This window comes from Amblyomma mixtum, chromosome 4 (genome assembly GCF_055824585.1).
Source record: "Amblyomma mixtum isolate Tamu chromosome 4, ASM5582458v1, whole genome shotgun sequence".
NCBI classification, from domain to species: domain Eukaryota; kingdom Metazoa; phylum Arthropoda; class Arachnida; order Ixodida; family Ixodidae; genus Amblyomma; species Amblyomma mixtum.
Genome location: NC_143015.1, coordinates 110699178 through 110719245, shown reverse-complemented (window position 1 = coordinate 110719245; position 20068 = coordinate 110699178). Strand labels below are relative to the sequence as shown.

Here is a 20068-nt window from a genome sequence, read left to right as displayed (position 1 = left end):
CTGGCCGTTGTCGGGGCTCACTGAGCAGCATGCGCACGTACCGCACATTACGTCATACCAAGAAGAGATAAAAAAAAATGGTACATAACGGTGGCAGTATGCCCAAAGCCATCCAGCCTTTTTTCTTTGGATGGGAAATTGATCACACTGCAGGACAGGACAGGTCACGACATGGCACGGCATGACACAGCCGTGCAGGGCAGGCAAATAGGAAATAGATAGACAGCGATATACCAGAAGAGCGCACATTTAGGGTATTTCATTCATGAAGCAGTTAAACAATCCCTTATAGAACAGACAAAGCAGTGCAACAAGTGAAACACGTGACTTGGTTACCCATGTTATTAATGCTCGTCGCGTGCGGCATGTAATGGGCCGTCTTCAGGAACCCCAGTTCTTAATGTGCATGCCTATGCGTCGCTGTTACTTGTCAAAGACGTTTCAATTATCCGTGACCGCCATACAGTGCAACCTTGCGAGATGACCGGAAAAAAGAAAGATACGCCCGACGGACAAGACGCGAGCCCCGTTCGGAAGGTGTCCGTCCATGGCGGCGAGCGGGATCATTCCAAGAAGAGCTCCAAGGGGAAGAAGCCGGCGCCCTCGAAAGAGCAGCTCAATGCACCGGCGAGCGGAGCAGAGGAGAAGCCGGTGGCGGAGGAAGTGCCCCACGAGGGAGCGGACAATAAGGCGGACAAAGTAACGGGTGAGCACAGTTAACTTCCCACACTGAAGCCATCGGGGAAGGATGTTGGCGCAACCAGAATCCCTTACCGACAGCTCCGAGTATGTGGAAAAGAGCAGCAGTTTAAGGATATAGCAGGATACAGCTTAAATAATTAGCTGTGGTTTAGCTCTGGTTAAACGTGGAGTGACGCGAGAGCTATAGCTGGCGAAATGGAACTCGCGTTCCTCCTTCATTTTCGTCCCTGGACGTGGATTCACAGTAACTCCGTGATTTCCTTTCCTCAAAGTCAGTTTCTTCATTAAGGCCCCTCTTTCTGTTTCTTCTTTCAATCTCCCTTCCTTCCTCTACAAACGGATGACGAGTGTCCACCGAGATATGCGAGACAGTTACGGTGTAATTTCCTTTCCTCAAATACAATTTTCATTTCATAACGGCCCCTCTTTCTTCTTTTACTCCCACTTCCTCCCTTCCTGTACGGTGCGGTCCGGGTTTCCACCTCGGCGGTTGCTAGGCAACCGCTCAAAGTCGGTGCGACCATGGCCGACGTGCAAGCACGGCGAAAGTACTACCATCATGAAGAGGCGAAGCGGCTGGCGTAGTGTAGCTATCGCTATAAAAATAGAGACGAGTGCGATTTTCTGACAGAAACTTCTTCACCCCTCATTTCGACTCGGTCCTATCGCTGTTTTACTCTACAAACCACAGTTTCCCGGTAACATTTCGTCCTTGATTTGTCTGCAGCGCCAACGGCGACGCAGCATCAACCGCCGTTGGGCGGTGCCACTGCCTACTGCCTTAGACGCAAGTCCACGCATATTCTTTCTCCTGCCGACGGCAATGCACCGCTACCGCCGCACGCGGACCCCAGCGACGCCATGGCGAACGACCCAGATAAGCCGCACGTATCGGCGGCTAGACCGCTCGACGCTCCACAGCAGCAGTCGGCTCTGTCCTCGAGAAAACCGTCCGACGCTCCGGCGGCCTCGGGCCTCCAGAGGTCAGCCGGTGCGGAGGAGATGCGCGGTCCGGCTGGCCACCATTCCTTCCTGTCAAATGCCAGGGAGACGAGCTGGATTTCCAGAGGGAAGAAGGGAATGTCGGATACGTCCACCGGCAGCTATGGACATCCAGCTGGGCCCTTCTCGGCCAAGGCTGGGGTGAGTGCCTTGTGCGCTCAGTTCGTTTTCCAGCGAGGGCGGCTTCTGAAAGTGTGCCTGTTAAGCACGAAATATTGAGGCGAAAGCCTTTCATGGCTCATACTCTCACCCGTTAGCAGAGGGTGTCACACCTTTGGCAGCGTTTGACCCGTGTTAACCCGGGAACTAAAAAGGATATGAGAAAACGAATGGTCGTTTCCGATAGAGGAGTGCAAAATGATCGTAGCTGTTAAGTTTGATGACTGTATTAATTAGTATCAAAAATGTAGAAATAGCGCGGACGTCAATACAGCCGCGGAAACTGTATGACGTCAGACCGATCAGTCCGTCGCCTACAAGGTATTTACTAAGGTAGGGCTAATAGAGTCAGGACAACCTTAGACTTCAGTCAACCAAATGATCAGGCAGGCTTTCGTAAAGGAGACTCGACAATAGACAACATTCATACGATCAATGAGGTGATAGAGAAATGGGCAGAATATAACCAACCCCTATATGTAGCCTTCATTGATTACGAGAAAGCATATGACTCAGTGGAAACTTAAGCTGTCGTGCAGGCACTGCGGAACCAGGGTGTGGAAGAGTGTTATGCGAATATATTGGAAGATATTTATAACGACTGCACAGCTGCTAGAGTTCTCCATAAAGTCAGCAATAAAATTCCAATACGGAAAGGTGTCAGGCAGGGAGACACGATCTCGCCAATGCTATTCACCGCCTGCGTACGGGCTGCTTACGGGGCCCGCAATGGGAAGAATTGGGGATAAGAGTTAATGGAGAATACTAGAGTAATTTACGATTCGCTGATGACATTGCCTTGCTAAGCCCCTCAGGACAATAACTTCAAAGCATGATCAATGAGTTAGACAGGCAGAGCAGAACAGTGGGGCTAAAAATTAACATGCACAAAACCAAAGTAATGTTCAACAACCTAGCAAGGGAACAGCAGTTCGCAGTTGGTAGCGAGGTGCTGGAAGTAGTAATAGAATATGTCTACTTAGGGCAGCTAGTGACCGCAGATCCAGATCATGAGAGGGAAATAACTAGAAGAATAAGAATGGGGTGGAGCGCATATGGCAGGTTCTCTCAGATCATAAATGGCAGTTTGCCAGTATCCCTAAAGAGGTAAGTATAGAACAGCTGTATCTTACCGGTAGTCACCTATGGGCCAGAAACGTGGAGGCTAACAAAGAGAGTTCAGCTCAAGTTAAGGACAACGCAGCGAGCTATGGAAAGAAAAATGATAGGATTAACGTTAAGAGATCGGAAGAGGTTGGAGTGGGTGAGGGAACAAACGCGGGTTAATGATATCCTAGTTGAAATCAAGAGGAAGAAATGGGCCTGGGCAGGGCATGTAATGCGAAGGCAAGATAACCGCTTGTCCTTAAGGGTAACGGAATGGATTCCAAGAGAAGGCAAACATAGCAGGGGACAGCAGAAAGTTAGGTGGGCGGATGAGATTAAGAAGTTTGCGGGGATACAGTGGCCGCAACGGGCAAAGGACAGGGTTAATTAGACATGGGAGAGGCCTTTGCCTTGCAATTGGTGTAGTCAGGCTGCTGCTGCTGCTGCTGCTGCTGCTGCTGCTGCTGATGATGATGATGATGATTGGAAAAGTAAACCCACCTATTTCCAGTATTGGGCCAATTCTACGTGCTGCTTTGGTTTTCGTCCTGTGCCTCGAGTCTTGTCGTACGTTCGCCGCATTTCACTACAAAGAGAGTACGCAGCCTTTTCAAAGTCGCCTTCTATTTTAACGTTTTCTTGCAGCTCACTCGTCGGAAAAAAATGGCCATCGCTGGGATCGCTTCCGTCGCCACGGTTTTGCTGCTCGCGGCCCTCGTCACCTTTGTGTTCAGGGGTCACACCCCGCCTCCAGCAGAGAGGAAGCACTGCGACAGCCTGTCCTGCCGTTTGCACGCGGAACTCCTAACGAGAGATCTCAACAGGAGCATCGACCCGTGCGAAGACTTTTCCGCCTACGTGTGCTCCTCCTGGTTGCCCTCGACGGACCGAAGGGAGCACGTCAAGACGCCCGTCGACGACATGGCCTTCGCGCGGCACGCCATCTTCAGCGAACTGCTCATCAAGGGCACCCTGAAGTTCCCCGTGGCAGCCAAAGCCCTCGACATGTACAAGTCCTGCATGAACGCACGGGACCACGGCGGCGCCCACCTGCCGCAGTTCCTGGCACTCATGCGGGAAATGGGTCTCAGCTGGCCGGAGCCACCGCGAGCCGACGCGAACCCCCTGGAGATGCTGGTGGCGTTGTCCTACAGGTGGCAGGTCCACTTGTGGTTCGAAGTCCGCGTGCTCGCCCGGCTTGAAAAATGGCTGCTGGTGTTCAGCCCCGCTTCGTCGCTGCCGTTTCTCTTGAACCAGTACGAGGCTGTCAAGGACCGTAGCAGTTACGCTGCATATTGGATGGGATACTACGAAGACCTCAGGCTCAACAGCACGGCTCCCGTGGACGATGCCTCCCTCCAGGATACCATCGAGGAAGCACGCAACATGGAGGGCACCGTATTGATCCAGCTTTGCGAAATGATCTTCTCTCGAATGAGGACCCCGGCAGCATTCCGCCTCGAAGACATTGGCAACCACTCGCAGCCAATCAGCTCGGATACCTGGATGAACCTTCTTCGGGAAAACGTAGCGCTGAGTCCAGAACTGGCCGCCACTGACGACGTAAATCTGAGCGACGAGAACCTCCTGAAGACCGTCGGGGCCTTCCTCGTCGGCTACCAACGACCACGACTTGTCAGCCTGTTCAGTTGGACGTTCGTTCAGATGTTGGCGCCCATTGGCGAGCCCCGGATGCTCCTGAGACGTTTCGGCGCCAGGCACAAGGTCGACGCTTACCGTTCCCAATTCTGCAGTTTCCACACCGAGTCTACGTACAAGGCGCTTGTCCTCTCCCTCGAAGTCTCCATCGACAACAGGGAGAAGGACCGGGATGTCATTGGCGCCGGATTCCGAAGGCTGGTCTTCGCTGCCATCAAGAAGGTGGAGGGCGTAGCGTGGTTGGACGAGGACAGCAAACGCGTCGCCAGCGAGAAGCTGAGGTCGGTGAAGATGCGAGCGTGGCCCGAAGAGCAGTTGCTGAACAACGAACCATTGGAGGAAATTTACAAGGACTACCCGAGCACGAGGAAACTGTTCGTCGAGCTCTGAATTCAGGCACGCAGGGTCATGCACCGTGCCAGCGAGAGTGTGCGTCGCATCAACGACTCGCAGGTTTACTGGGACGCTGTGAACCTCGCACACAACTTCCCGCCTTCCTACCCCAGGCTCGACTACGTTCTGGACACCCTAGATGTACCCATCTACATGACCTATCCTCCGCTCTTCTACAGTGGCGGCACGAACTCCATGTTTTTCGGCGGCCTCGGGTACTTGTTGGCGCTTAACTTAGTGAAGGCTCTGGACAAAGAAGGCATCCGCTGGCTTCCGAACGGCACGGAGGTGGACTGCATTTTCTCCGACGAGACGACAAAAGCCTACCAGGAGAGAGACAGCTGCCTCAGCTCCTACGGTTTGGCGAGCGTGTTTCCGGAGTTGCCGGCGGCAGAGATTGCGTACGCGGCAATGGAAGACGCCGACAACGGCGAAGGTGTTTACGTTGGAAAGTACATTTCAGCGGACAAAGCCCTCTTCATGACCATGTGTTACATGTCCTGCACTGTACATGGCTTCCACAGCGCCTTCGCGTCAGACTGTGACATCGTCGTGCGCAATTCTGCGGCATTCGCGAGAGCGTTCGAATGTTCCAATCTTTCCAAGATGAATCCGCAGAATAAGTGCAATTTTTTTGGCTGACCGGTTCCCCTGGAAAGCTTGCATATTCGGGATGCCGGGACATTTCATGAGATGCCATTCCGTATTCGCCTGATTTTCTGCATAGGACTTGATGACGATCATAGACTACGCTGTGGTTTAATGACCATGCATTCACTCCTGAAACAGTTTACTTTCATCTCTAGTTTAAATAATGTCACCACTTCAGGTATTATTGTGATCCCGGGACAGCCTTCATTGAGAACTTGTGATATAGTTTGCTTATTGTTCTCGCTAACGACCTGGAGGGCAGTGCAAGCGAAGAGCACATTCTGCTCCGCTCAAAATAGGCAGATGTCGGGCAAGTGCCCAGAACTGATGTCAATAATGGCACGTGCTTTCCGATTTGCTGGTTCATGAGGCCAGGCATATTTCAAAGGCGACGTATATGCCGCTGCGAAAGCGCTTATGATGTTGTGGTTTCTAGTTTGAATGAGTAAGAAATTGTGTGCTGACTTAGTCCGGGCGATCTGTGGCGTACACAGCGCTATAGCCGTGGCCACCGTATTAGCCGTTTACACAAAGGTGGTTTACGCTTCAGAGCAACGCTGGATGAATTTTAGGGCTGTTTTTCCTTTTTCTTTCTGGTCATTGCTGCTTTGTGGCCATGCAGCTGTGACGCGGACATGCTGTCTTGTATGTTGTCAGCTCTGCGCGTTTGTGTAGTTGTGGCTTCCGCTGCTGTATTATCCGAGCTGTCTGGCTAGCATCATTTGTATGTATGCAATAAGCGATTGTCTTCTCCATGCTTTCAAACTGTGTACAACGCTGTTTACGTTTTCCCAAGTGTCCATGTGCTGCTGACGTCCAGCCAGATGCTTTCTTGACAGGGATCGATGTATTTGTAGTGTAGAGGAATTGATGCACTGGGGCCTTTTTATTTGTGCACCTTAATAATCGGAAGCGTTTTTTCCTTGAACCGTTTCAATGGTTTGGTGTTTTGTTCCTTGTTTATGCTAGGAAGAGAGTTCTCTACCACCAAAAAGTCACTGACGCTTCAACGCCGTGGTTAGTCCTTCACATGACGATGGGGTAAGGAGGGCCCATAGTAACCTGTGTCCCATATAGCTCGGCGTCACCAACGGCAGTGGCCTATAGAATAGCGTTCGGCAATGGCGACTATGCTCTGGTTCAATAGGATCAGTCCATGGACCTGAAGACTCAGTACTAAACTTATGATAGGTGCAGGGTGGTCAATCTGTAAGAAGTCCAGGGCCGACTCGGGCCCAAGGCTCAATGGCCGAGCACGGCCCGAGCTCCGCCTGCCAAGCTCGGCCCGGTGCCCGGCCCGGGCCCGCTCCCGGCGACAGTGCTACGAATAGGCCAGTGTGTGCTGGTAGACTCGTCCTTTATTAGTGACGCTCGAAAAAGTTTCCTGGTAAACTGAAAAACGAGATTAGGAGCGTTTGCCTGTTCGCTTTCTTGAAGGATGATCTCTTGTATCGAGGAACCCGTCTCGACAAGGCGATGGGGCGTCGGGCAAACTGGCAGCCTTCAAAAGCATGGAGACTTCCACACTGTCCTGACTGCGGGTGACCACTATTCGACCAAAACGTGGTACTCCTGCAACTGAATGCTTGGCCGAGGCTGCTATGGTGCAGGTTCGGGAGCCTGAATCTTGTTGACATGCTGGAGAGGATTCACCGGTTGTCATGCAAAACTGTGAAAAGAAATAGCAGGTCAGCTGAGCAGAAAGGAATGCGTGGATGTGGAGTGTGGGAGAGAGAAAATGTGGGCTTGAAAGGATGTGTCCAGCTGTGACAGGTAGCATGGTATGACTGGCTGCGTTGACGTGCAAAACGGATGAATTAAGCAGCATGGGAGACGGAAATACCCAGGGACAGAAAAAAAAATTAAAGGAGGAAGAGAAAATATGAAAGGGTGCGTAAAAACTACGATGGTGAGGGGGGGAGAGGAGGCCCTGGTATTGCCATCTTCCATGCTGATTAATTCCTTTGATAATTGAATGAAATAATATTACTTAAAGTGCAAGGGCCACTGGATCGCAATGACATGTAGTACAGGAGAACACATCTAAGACGAGCTAACTAGCAGGCTGGTTAACTAATATTCAATAGTTGACTTTTTAACTTACTGTTAGGCTCCGTAATTATTGAGAAGCGTGTAGGCCACCGTAAATAATACCCATATCAGTTTTTAGAATTTCGAGAACGCGTTATCCTTGGCGCTGTGGCCAAACAAATTTTGGCTGCATAGCGCCAAAATACATGGGCTTTCGAGAAACTTGCAAGCAAAGCGGCCTCTAAGTGCACGAAAATTGTCAGAATGCCCAAAAATCGTTGGCGGTCTGTTAGCGTAATGAGACAGCGCAATATACGTAATCCACAATCATTCGTAAACGCCCTTGCCCCTTGCGTAACATACTTACAGATACTATATATGCGGCTTGTTTGCCGTATGCGACATGTCGTAAATAGACAAAGTAGACGCTTGGGCATGTTGGTTAGACATTATCTGTGCAGCGCATACTACGATGACGAGAAGAGACACAGACACAACGTTGAACTTACAACTAGCGTTTGTTTAGGCACTGCCTCTGTTTACAGCGACTGGCAGTCCCAAAGAAGGAAAAAAACACGCACATAAAATGACATAAAAGGCAGAGCAACTCTCAGCAGTCCTCACAGATCTGCTTTCCTTTTGCACAATAGTAATATATTAAATTTTTATTTTATTTGTCTCACAGAGAAAATGGACTATTATTAACTCTGTGCCATTTTTTTCCCAATGACACGTGACTGTTATGACTGTAGACATTTGCTCATGCATAGTATAGCCAGCCACAGACTCAAAGGTTCAAGTACGCTGTGGGACTACTTTCTACACGCACTGCTTCATAATTTGTTTCCTTACAAGCGCCTTCCAAGACCTTTGTGTGCAGTGTCTTCCGTGCTGATCTCATCGGAGTTTCCAACACGGAACGAGCTTCAAGCGGAATTTCGCGCCTATGTCGACAAAAAGTGCATTGCCTTGGAAAAGTGTGTTGCAGAATTTTGCGCCACCAGCGTTCTACCACTCCTGGAAAGCACATCGTGCCCATGCGTGTTCGTATCTGTGGAAACTCTTTCCCCAACATTTTGTCTTGGCCCTCGGGTCATTAGTCCCTGAACTGAACGTCAGTTTTTAATTAGCAGAGCTTGGACTGCTCTTACGAAGAGCACAAACGGGACCGAGAGGGTGCAGAATATTAACATTATTTTTATTGTTTGTCTATGCTAAGGGATACAGTAGCTCGTACTGGTGCAGGCTAGTTGATTTATTGTAATAGAGTGCACTGTGCGCAATGCCACAGCCATGAACACTTAGAGCGCTTACTTGCGTTTCTGTGTGGCATCTTTGTAGTCATGTTGTTTTGTGTAATTTCATAACACCGTAAAAAAGTCGAAAACACCAGTACCAGGATGACATGTTTGGGAATGGTCTGTATAATATATTTGTAACCAGCGCTCTCGTAAATGTGGTTACATGGACTAGAGAGCAAGTAATGAAGGTACTTGAGGGTGTGTTGAGGAATGACTGTCTGCACACCTTTTACTGATCTTCTTCTGTTTCAGAGAATATGTGGTGGCTATTCAAACCTTTTATGGAATAATCTGCAACAAGGGTCGTCGCTTTCCTGCATTCGTTGTCCGCGAAGAGTGACAATGGTACTTTTTATTTTAATTTTTTGTTGATGCTCTCAATGCCATCATCCGTAGCTCTGAAGAACCATAGTGATGCCCTTTGTACATTTTCACTGATACCTTTTTCTTTGCAAGCTTTGCCATCTTGCCATCACACTGCAATTCAGTCTTACTGCTTTGTAATCACTATTGCAGCATTGCACTGTCTGGCTCCCTGCCGTGAAGCCTCAGCGCAGAACTCGCTCTCATTTCGGTAGCTCTCACTGTACCATTCACTGCTGTGTGTGTTGCTTTGCCGGTTTCTTACTCGTGTGTACCTATTTTGTGAACATGTGGGCTATATTAAGCGAAGTCTTTTATGCAGGTAACACATAGCGAATAAGTGAAGCCGGTACGGACACGTTATTTTCGCAAAAAAACAAATGACGCAATTCTTGGATAAAGAAATGGGAAGGTGGAAAATAAGGCTGTTCAGGGGAGAGAGGAAAGGAAGACCAAAGGGTGCCTTGTAGCTTCCGACCAACAACTCCCTAGGAATGGCAGTGGGCCAAGGATGACTTGCAAAGACTGAAATTCTTTCTTCTTGTGGCCAGAGCGTGCAAAAAATTGGAGAGGACACTTTAACTACACCTTAATGAGAAGACGTGATAGGGTTAATGAAGAAATGCCCATATATGTGGAATTGGTCATTCTCAACTTTACATTGATATGTTCCTTGGGAGTTCTCATACCACTCATTGGGCAATGGTGCAGCGGTGAAGCGGCGTGCCACTGCCCTGCGATGGCAGGTGCTGCCACTGGTGGGTACGTTGTGATGTTGCCATAAGGTGACATGACTTATTGCCCACCTAGGTTACTTCTCGGGGGGTGGCTGTTCGGGCCACCCTATGTCACCCTGTTTATCACACACTATGCCGACAGTGCCGACGCCAGATCTTCTGCGTAATGGTCCTCTCACGCTATCGCGTTAATAGCAGAGAATGTGGACAAGCACATCTGATCGACTAGAATTCTGCCGGCCATGTGAGGCATGTTAGTCAGTCTGGCTGCATTTCTGCTTCTAAAAGTGCTGTTGGACTTATTCTCGCACATCCAAGCAAATGGTATTCACGTGGCCATCGCATCAGCTTGCACTAATGGGACCATTAACACAGATAATGCCGGTGTCCTTTACGATGGTCTCCAGTCAGCTGTGGCTCCGTTTCTTGACACTACTAGAGCTCAGCAGTTGCGCAAAAGGAACGCCCATCTACATAACTTGTGTGACTGTCATGCTAAGCTGCAGGGAATCCTTCTTTTTTTGTCGTGATCTATAAACTCCTTGCACCTCACTGTACTAGATTGAATTGGGAGAGTAAACCAGGGGAACAGTTGGTCACACGGTGATTGACAGGCTGGATCACGCCACCGGCTTGCATGGTCTGAACTTGTTAGTGGCAGCAGCTGCTCCGTCCAAGAGTAATGTTAATGCATACTCTGCCACCTCATTTGCATTGATCGTCTATATGATTCTTTGTAGCACATGCTCCATGAACTGCATTTAGTGACACTTTCATGGCCATACATTAAAGCTGTGGGCTGAGATTTAGTAACGACCATGTCGCCACAGTATTTTGAATAAAAATTGAAGCGATGTGCCCACTTAACTGCTATCCCACATTTTTTATACATGGCAGCTCCTGCCATGCCGTGTACATGCATCTTTCCTTCTTGGAGGCTGCCACACTTTTACTGGACCATCTCAGCAGGCAAGGGGCACGTGCCACACTAAAAATAATCTTTGAAATTTGACGTCTGTTGCTTCATGGATCATCACCGCTGCAGGCTACGGTTGCCAAGTCCTGGCTTTGCAAGCTTTCCCATCTTGCCATCACACTGCAATTCAGTCTTACTGCTTTGTAATCACTATTGCAGCATTGCACTGTCTGGCTCCCTGCCGTGAAGCCTCAGCGCAGAACTCGCTCTCATTTCGGTAGCTCTCACTGTACCATTCACTGCTGTGTGTGTTGCTTTGCCGGTTTCTTGCTCGGTTTGCCTGGCCCTCCCCAGATTGTTACCTCCTTGTGTTTGCAAGCAGCCTAATTTTACATGACATCTAACACTTGTTTATGTGGCCTATCGGCCGTATGCCAACTGTTGCTGCCTACTAGCGTGCAGTGTGCTGTGAAACATCAATCCCCCATAACCAATCGCAGTGCACACACATTCTTAGCTCTTCGCTGCCACCTTAGTAGTAAGAGGCTGCGTAGAGTGCACGGTCTTGTCGACTGGCACCAGCTGGGACACTATCACTGCAGCTTGCATGTAGTCAAGGCGTACACACTGTGTGGCAACTATGGGTTACCAAGACACGCACACGGCCACGTGACAGTTCATATCCGGTCACGTGACCGGATGTTGGCAGTCTACGCTGTTAGTCCTGAATCCGCCGGTGTACCGAAAGTGCTCCGTGTAACAGCTTTTGCTGTAAAAATTGACGCCACGGTTTCGGCAATGTAACGGGATGTTTAGCGACAGCTGGAGGCATCATGTTTGTGCATCAGCATGGTGTGGTGTTATTGCTGGCTTTTGCATTGCTGCAGAGAGGGAACGCTGTGCAGCCTGTTAGCTCCAGAGTATTCTATGTCGCCCCCTTCACACCATATGATGTCCCTGCCGTGGTGGCTCAGTGGTTACGGCGCTCGGCTTCTGACCCGAAAGACGCGGGTTCGATCCCGGCCGCGGCGGTCGAATTTCGATGGAGGCGAAATTCTAGAGGTCGGTGTACCGTGTGATGTCAGTGCACGTTAAAGAACCCCAGGTGGTCGAAATTTCCGGAGCCCTTCACTACGGCTTCTCTCATAGCCTGAGTTGCCTCGGGACGTTAAACCCCAATAAACCAAACCAAACCATATGATATGGATAATGACCAATCCCAAACCCTCTGATACCACTCGCAGCTGGCTTTCACATTTGTCGCGGCAATGTAGCTCCCTGCGTGCACAAGTGGCTGCCCGTTATCACATCCCGCGCTTCCTCAGCACTGATAGTAGTAAAGAGGTGTGCCGTGTCTGAGTGCTCCAGAATAATTACGGCCACCTGGGGAACGTGCACTGGCATCGCTCAGCAAATGGGTGCCTTGCGTTTCACCTCCATCAAAACGTGGCCGCCGCGGATGGGTTCGAACCCGTGGGTACTTCAGAGGTGAAATTTGAAGAAAAGATCAGACGCACGTTACAGCTCTTCTCTGTCACCTTTGCAGCTCCTTGCAAGGTAGAGCTTTTGCTCCACCTATCTTCCCTCTCCATGCCTGCTCACAAGTATCTGAAGGTGCCAGCAATTTTTAGACGCCGGCTAAATTCTCTGCTTTTCCATTAAAGGCCCTTCTCTCTACCTCGCGCGCGCAGAAAGTGGTGTCCAGTTCCGTTATCACCACCGTCTCGTTGTCGCAGCCGCAGCGCCTGTTGCTGCATTTTCCATTCCACTACCGTCCATCTGGCGTGCATGGGGCATCGCTTCACGACATGGAGGAAGGAAAGAACTCCCCCTGCTCCCGCCACTACTTGGCCGCCGTCTCGGGGCCCTTGCGCATGCGCAGCGGACAATGTAGCAGACAACGCCGCTGCACGCAGCGTTACCATTGGCTGCGCCGTCGGCCAAAGACTCCCAGCAGGCCTTGCGACAGCGCGTGACTTCCGGCACACTTTTTGGCGTGCTGCTCGGATAGCGAAGGGCTCTCCTGAGCTTTCCTTCCTGCATGCTTTACGACGTTTCGGGTCTTCAGCGCAGACGTGAACACTACTGGAATTTAAGTGCACTATTGTAAACGTGAATGTTGTCTAAGGGGAATAGAGAGAACAATGCAACCTGTCTACCGCATCGGCGTCGGTGGTTCAGTGTCAGGTTCAGGCAATAAAGAAAAAAAAAAGCGTCGGTGGTTCAGTGGTAGAATACTCGCCTGCCACGCGGGTGGCCCGGGTTCGATTCCCGGCCGACGCAGTATAATTTTTTTTTCTGAACGGCGTTTTCAGTGCAACGGTTCGGTTCGATTTCCGTTTTTTTTAAGAATGCATGCAGTTTAAAAATAATTAGCTATGTCGGGCATGCAATTTTAAAAATAACGGGAATCGAACCGAACCGTTGCACTGACAACGCCGTTTAGAAAAAAAATCACACTGCGTCGGCCGGGAATCGAACCCGGGCCACCCGCGTGGCAGGCGAGTATTCTACCACTGAACCACCGACGCCAATATTATAGTCGATTTGCAGTGCTCTCGCAATTGCTCACAGCGGTGGCCAGGGTTCGATTCCCGGGCGACGCAGTCAGTTTTTTTTTGTTGCATTTTCAGTGCAATGGTTCTGGAGAGTTTCCAAACGTGTCGAATATGCGTGCGCAAAGTTGCACTCGCGTCGAATTATACTTCGGCAGGTATTCGACAAGACAGCCACAGTCATCAAAGTAACGGTGGGGTTCGGCAAAATAATGGCGTCGACTGGTTCTCACAATGTCGTGGTTAATCCGCTTGAACATCGCAGGGGGCTTTCAGGTGCAGATAGATTAGCCGGGGATTAAATACGATCTCCTGAGAATCGGTCCACACCATTGGCTGGAGTGGCTCCTTTGAGGGGCATCTGCAGCTCTGTTTTTCACGGAAAGCCTTCGTTCGCCCAGTTTGCCCACTGACGTAATGGGGTTAGGGGCCGCCGCGCGATGTGGTGTCGCCCTAACGGGTTGTGAGCAGCGATTTTTAAAAATTGTTTTCGATATACGGGATCCACGCACAGCTTTCAAATTTAACTGGAACATCCACAATGACCACCTCTAAAGATCTATTGCACTAGAATATGCCCATCGAAATCATTTCAGAGTCCCTTCAGAGAGAGAAGATGAATGGCGGGGAAGCAAACCCCAAGGGGACGGAGCGGTGCGAATCTTTTTTTTTTCTTCAGTTCAACCAAGTCATCCAACACATTAAACCAAGTTGGCTGATCAGGCAGTGCCTGATACACTTCCCTCAGACGTATGACACCTTAAATGAAATGCTCGCATGGAGATCTCACAACTACTTCTGCATTGTTGAATTGTGTCCTTGTTTTCCATAAACTATGGAGGCCAAGGAGCATAATAGTGTCATAAGGGATGTCCTGTTTTCCTACCGGTAAGAACCTGATGCCATGCGGGTGTAGCGGTAAATCTTTCTTTAAGGTTCTTTGAAGCACATACCAGAAGAAAAACGCATCCCAACAATCTAAAAACACGTGATCTATTGTTTCAGGTTTTTTACATAGAAAACAATCTGTTGACCAAGGGACAAAGAGTCCTTTCTGCCGTGTCAGTGCAAGTGTTGATGACATGTTTTACTTCTTTGCACCCGTTGTGAAAATGCAATAAAGAAAAAAAACGGAGCGGTGCGAATCCCCACATCCGCCCAACCATAAAACAGACCCACGCGCCTACGGAGGCGTCTATGGAGGCGACTTCATGCGCTTGAGGCAGGTCTTGCAGCGGAACACTTGCCGATGACATCCACGTAGACTTCCGCGGTGTTCTGTAGGCGGCCTGAAGTCTACGCTGGCCCGTGGACTAGGTGTCCGCAGGCCCGCGAAGAGAAGGCCAGTGGAAAACTGCAGAACAGCATTTTGCATTAGCTGCCAGGGTAACAGCAGCTGGAGGTGACTCAGAGTACTGGTCTTGCCACGGCTTTCCCGGATGGACGTGCCGAATAGCATTACAGGAAACTTCAGACATAACTTCGCCAGCGAAAGTACCAGACACCAGGAGAACAACACAGGACAACGCTTTAACAACTGTGTTTTTTCCTGGTGTCTTGCACTTTCGCTGGTGAAGTTATGTCTCATATACACCAATTATAGCCCACTGTTAAGAGTGGACAACGAGACCTGGCGCCGGCGGCAGAAGCATAGACGACGACGGACGGGGGTTGTTGCTCTCCAAATCACCGAACCTCCGAACCGATCGAAGGACGCTGTCTCCCACGGGCCTGGGAGAAATTACTGTCAAACGAGTGTCGTCGTTAGGCAACGATGTGGCGAGAACTTGGGACAGCAGCAGCAACGCTGGAAGCAGAGATGCACATGAAGCACGGCGGACAGCGGTATACGTTGGCCGAGTCGGCCTTCGGCTCACCGAACGGGATGATGCTACGCAAGGTCACGCTGAGCGAGGCTGCTAATTGAAAGACGCTGTGTCGAAGGGGTCTCGTGCTTCGGCCATCCGGCGGGGGAGTTCGAGAAGGTTAAACCACCTGCGAGGAGACTGCGGGATTCTGCTTTCCCACGGAGGCAACGCACAGAACACTTGCGGCAGTGGTCAAGGTGACGCATCTGTGTTTGATGACTGTCTTCCCCTTCTCATCCCCCAAGCTGTGAGAGAGCGAGAGAGCTTCAGCACCGCCCCGTGCCGGGGGTGGTACCGCCAGCGTCATCAATGGCCCATCCGATTGGACAACGTTATTCGACCTAAGTTCCCTAGTCAGGGATTTGGGGAACGCGAACCGTATTTAACGGGATGTTGTTGTGTGATCGGAGCATTGCATTAGATTCGCATTGCATAGCATTGCAGTGCATTCGATTCTCATCTGTAAATATGTAGAATAAACCCTTCTGTACAGTTTCCTCGATAACGCAGTCCGACATCGTCATTCGGAGCCGGTACCTGCGGGGCTAAACGAGTTAGTCATCTCCAGGACGCCTCCGTCTTCAACTCTGGTTCCAGCGGTGGGATAGGAGCCCCATCTTTAACACTGGTTCCAGCGGTGGGCTTGTGGGCCCGTTCCCGTTCCCAACACTGGTTGGCAGCAGCTGGGATGGACCGTGCGACATCGTACTTTCTCCACGGGTGAGCGTTTTGGCTTTTGCAATGGGATTCGCCAGGCTTTAAGATTCAGAGAATAATCTTGACTGGGAATCAGGGCTTTGTCGTTTGAGAGGGGTTATTCTCAAGGCATTGTTGTGTTAGCAGAGCCAAAGCGGAGAAAGCGTTGTCATGGACCTAATGAGGTTGTACAAGTCAGACTTGCTGTTGATATGCGAGGAACTGTCGGTTGAAGTGCCTAGCAAATTAACCAAACTTGAATTGGGCGAATTCATTCTTAAACAAGTCAAGCATAACGATCAGTTGCTGGTAGATACGTGGAATTTAGTACGAGGTGAGAAAGCTGATCAGGAGGCTAAAGAAAAAGCCGACCAGGAGGCTAAAGAGAAAGCCGACCAGGAGGCTAAAGAGAAAGCCGATCGGGAGAAAAAAGCACGTAAGGAGCAAGCTGATCGAGAGTGGGAAAAAGAGAAGGAACGGCAACGGCAACAGTGGAAGGTTGAAGATGAAATAAGGAAACTAAAGCGTATACAGCTTGAAAACGAACTGCGAAAAAAAGGCGGTATTGTGAGAGCCGGAACTCCTGAAAGAGCAAGCGATGCTTATGAAATAGGTCCGCAGATAAGACCCGAAAAGTCTGTGACCGTAGCCGCGTTGGTAAATCGCGACACCACGAGGGAAGTGGCAGAGAACGCGTTCAACCGGTGCGGTAGTCCAAGGAATGCCGCAGAATCCGAGACCGTGTCCAGTGTAGTTGGACGTAATGCTAAGAAAGAGCATTCCGAGATAGCGTCTCAACGACACGAGTGCGAGGATTCTCCTCCAGGTGAGGTAGGAGTGGCAACGGACAACTTTGTCGGGACAGTTGCGAGCGCGACACTTTCAGTAGAATCGATACAGGCGTCAAACCGGCAGGACCGCGAAAAGGGAGTTTTCAATATCGGAAAAGGTTTCGAGGTAGAAACAGCGGAAACCCCTTTTGAGAGTAACAACCGCGGTAAGAGCGAGTTGGGATGTCACAGTGGCTTCAGTGACAAAGGCTCCGGAGAGGCTACCTTGGTAATACTGGCACAAGAAGAGTGCGAGGCTGCCGAGGAAAAGGATAGCCATAAGAGCCAGGCGGGCTCAGTTGTAGCTGAGCACTGCAGTAGAGAGAATGGCGCGCAGAGCGACAGCCAAGCGGGCTCAGTTGTAGCTGAGCACTGCAGTAGAGAGAATGGCGCGCAGAGCGACAGCCAAGCAGCGGGCTCAGTTGTAGCTGAGCACTGCAGTACAGAGAATGGCGCGCAGAGCGACAGCCAGGCGGGCTCAGTTGTAGCTGGGCACTGCAATGTAGAGAATGGCGCGCAGAGCGATAGCCAGGCGGGCTCAGTTGTGGCTGAGCACTGCAATGCAGAGAATAGAGCGCAAAGCGACAGGCACGCGGTAGAGGACAACTCCCTAAGGAATGAGCCAGGGATCTCAGGGGCAGTTTCATGTCCGTCTGTCAGCTGCATGGAGCTGGCACTCTGCTGCGAAGGCACAGAGGCCAGTTTGGAATCTGAGGAAAATTTCCAAAGTGCGACGGAAAAACTAGAGATAGCTAGTTATGATCAGGAGACGCACGCGGTACAGTCTAGGCGCAGAAAAAGAAAAAGGGCAAGAACCAAGAGAAAACGGATCAAATTTAAAGCCCTAAATTTGGTTGCGCAGACAGGGGCGAAAGAAAGAAATGCGGTGGAAGGAAAGGCGAAGCCTTCCCGCGTTGCGCCTCGTAAACTTACGCTTGCAGTTACTGGTCAGGCGGCACGCGAGTCAAAGGCTGACCGCAGTAATGAAAAGGGGAGAGCACGTCTTCCAAGCAAAACTGGCGCGAAGTGCATAAAGGGGCATCGGCCTGCAAGAAAGACTAGACCGCGCCGTCCGGACAAAAAGCCAGTTAGGAAAAAGGCAAAGCGGCCCAAGAGATCAGAAACCGCAAGGTTGCGCGGCACTCAGCGCATGCGAACGCAGGCGTCGAACAACCGAGACGACACATGCAGGCGTGTTCGGCGGGCGCACTTGAAAAGGAATCGTCCTTCACTTTTGGCACCCCATTCTAGGAATCGCGCAGGACGAAAGGTTGGCCGAGCTTCGTGCTTGTGGCGAGAACAGGGAGCAGCTTCTCGCGCTGGTCACTGCTTGTCGTCCAGAGTCGGTCATCGACATTGCATGCACTGCCAAGGCTTTCCGAGCACGTCGAGGGGGCGCAGATGCGAAAGCGGAAGTCAGGGACGTTTTTTTTCTGCAGCCTTTTGTCACGAGTTGACCGCAGTACAATCAGTCAAAGCGCGACCGCGGCGGGCGCGTCTGAAAGACTAATCCATTCAACTCGGCGGCGGGGAGTCAGCTTTCCCCCCCGCGTGGCGATTTCGAAGTAGCTGTTTCTTTTTTTTTATTCCTCTTTTTTTTGTGTGTGTGTGTTTATGAAATCAGGCAGGGAAAGGCTACTTTTGAATTAAAACAAGTTGATCGGAGGTTACTGTTTTTTTTTCCTTACCTTAGAAAGGATAGGGCGTCACTGAGTTAGAAATCACAGGTGTCGATTTCACATGCTACCAAGAGATAAGGGCACTCACAGGAGTGCAGCTCGAGTAGAACTACGCTTAGCGTCGCGTAGGCGGAGCGTAGATCCCTTGATTGACTGACACCTTACGAAAGGGAGCCCCACTGACGTATACTGAGATGACCTAAGAGAAAACTCTTGAAGGAGCCGAAAGGATGCGCGCGTGTCCCGACCTTTGCTTCGGACCGCTGCCCATGGTAGAGAGTTTAAGTCCAGTGTGACGCCAGTGATAGATAAATGACTGGGTGCTATTTTAAGTCAAGTTGGCGACGGCCACGAAGAGCACCATGTTCAGTACGTCAGCCGCAGGCTGACATGTAGAGAAGCGTTGAGCGCTTTAGACAAAGAGCGCGCGTTTGGTTTAGGCGGCACAGATGTTGTCGGGTTACCAAAGTCACTTGAACGGCGCAAGGTTCATATTTGAGACTGATCATCGTCTGAAATATGCTTATGACAGTTTTGTCCCCCCAAAAATGGTCGCTTGCTTAGACGGAGTCCTGCTCTCCAAAACAATTTCTCGATGCGTTTCAGGAACGGAAAACCGCACGGAAATGCTGATGGATTCAGCCGATTGTTGTAGACAGGAGTACTTGGCAGGACCACCTACTGTGTGTGGGTTATTGTTTTTAACCTTGGTCCAAGCAGTCCGTCTTTGGCGATTTCCAAGGGGATATATTGCGCTTTCTTGGCACAAAATTACGCCAAAATTCAGTAATGTTTTAGTAAACATTTATTGTCATTGTGGGAAGCCTGGTGGGTCTTTGGCAAATTCCGAGCGCTTGCTTGTGGGTCAGTGCCCTGTCTTGTGGAACAGTCCACTGATGCCATTCTTTGTTGAATGTTCGAGCTTGGATGCCATTTCTGGAAACCAGCCCTTCCACCCGACTCCGGCCTCATCTCTTCCTGCCCAGCGGTCGTGAACGCTGGCCATTCGAGATTTTTCGGGCCGCGGACGAGCTGTTAAGAGTGGACAACGAGACCTGGCGCCGGCGGCAGAAGCATAGACGACGACGGACGGGGGTTGTTGCTCTCCAAATCACCGAACCTCCGAACCGATCGAAGGACGCTGTCTCCCACGGGCCTGGGAGAAATTACTGTCAAACGAGTGTCGTCGTTAGGCAACGATGTGGCGAGAACTTGGGACAGCAGCAGCAACGCTGGAAGCAGAGATGCACATGAAGCACGGCGGACAGCGGTATACGTTGGCCGAGTCGGCCTTCGGCTCACCGAACGGGATGATGCTACGCAAGGTCACGCTGAGCGAGGCTGCTAATTGAAAGACGCTGTGTCGAAGGGGTCTCGTGCTTCGGCCATCCGGCGGGGGAGTTCGAGAAGGTTAAACCA

General features: G+C 50.6%; 2 non-coding genes and 1 pseudogene across 2 annotated transcripts; 2 read left to right on the top strand and 1 right to left on the bottom strand.

The window, feature by feature from the left end:
- Window positions 1-480: 480 nt before the first annotated feature.
- Window positions 481-5876, top strand: LOC149347854 (endothelin-converting enzyme 1-like; annotated as a pseudogene).
- A 7357-nt stretch (window positions 5877-13233) lies between these two features.
- TRNAG-GCC (transfer RNA glycine (anticodon GCC)) lies at window positions 13234-13304 on the top strand. Its single transcript has one exon. It is a non-coding gene; the product is annotated as a tRNA-Gly (tRNA).
- Window positions 13305-13481: 177 nt separating this feature from the next.
- TRNAG-GCC (transfer RNA glycine (anticodon GCC)) lies at window positions 13482-13552 on the bottom strand. The gene has a single exon. It is a non-coding gene; the product is annotated as a tRNA-Gly (tRNA).
- Between the last annotated feature and the right edge of the window lie 6516 nt (window positions 13553-20068).